Here is an 860-nt window from a genome sequence, read left to right as displayed (position 1 = left end):
GTAAGTAACTAAAAATGCCATTTCAGGCAGAATGCTAGCGCTGTGATGATAACTGGCCAGTGGGCAGAATGAGCGCCACGGGGGAATCAACTTAGCTACGGTGGTCGTAGTGGCCGCAGAGGGCCTCCTTGGGAGGGGCCGCGGGAGACGGGACGGGAGGGGGAGGAGGCGCGGCGAAGTGGAGAGCCGCCCCCCGCCGCGCTTCCGGAAGGTGCTGCGGGCAGGGGTCTCGGACCTTGAGCGCATTCCTGCCGCCCCCGCTCGTGCGGGGGACTGGCCCGGCCCGTGGGAAGGGCTGGGGCCGGGGGCCGTGTGCCGGAGAGGCGGGGCGCGGAGGGTGCACAGCTGGGCCACATCTGGCCCCAGAGCGCGGAGGGACCAAATGGGACAGAAGGCAGGCTTTCATCCCATGAGAGAAGGGGCGGCCTTAGTTTCTCCTCGCCACGGGGCGCCAGGGGATCTCAGGGAACCAACCCCTCACCCGACGCAGGACCCGGACTCGAGTAAATTAACTCGGAGGAGAGGGGTGGAAGTTGGTACAGGTGCTTTCCCGTTGGAACCTCCTGTCCCCACCTGTGGCACAGGTGGCTAAACTACTCGATATCTATAACGTCCGAGCTGAACTAAGCGCTCGGGCCGACCCAGGCGCCGCCCTAGTTTGCTGGGCCTTCACCATCCCGAGGGGAGGAAGCCGGCTTCGGGGAGGGGAAGGGCACAGCAAGGAAGTGAGGACGTCCCCTGCGGCGCGTCGGAGCCCTGAGCGCGGGTCCCAGCACCTGGGCCACGGCGTAGAGGGCGCGCCCCTCGGCGTGCGGACGACCGGTTGTAGCTCTGGCCAGCGCTGGCCAGCATGGGTTTCC

The sequence above is a fragment of the Galeopterus variegatus genome, unplaced genomic scaffold (genome assembly GCF_000696425.1).
Source record: "Galeopterus variegatus unplaced genomic scaffold, G_variegatus-3.0.2 Scaffold267, whole genome shotgun sequence".
Classification (NCBI taxonomy): domain Eukaryota; kingdom Metazoa; phylum Chordata; class Mammalia; order Dermoptera; family Cynocephalidae; genus Galeopterus; species Galeopterus variegatus.
The sequence above is the reverse complement of the archived record's forward strand: the minus strand, read 5'-3'. Positions refer to the sequence as shown.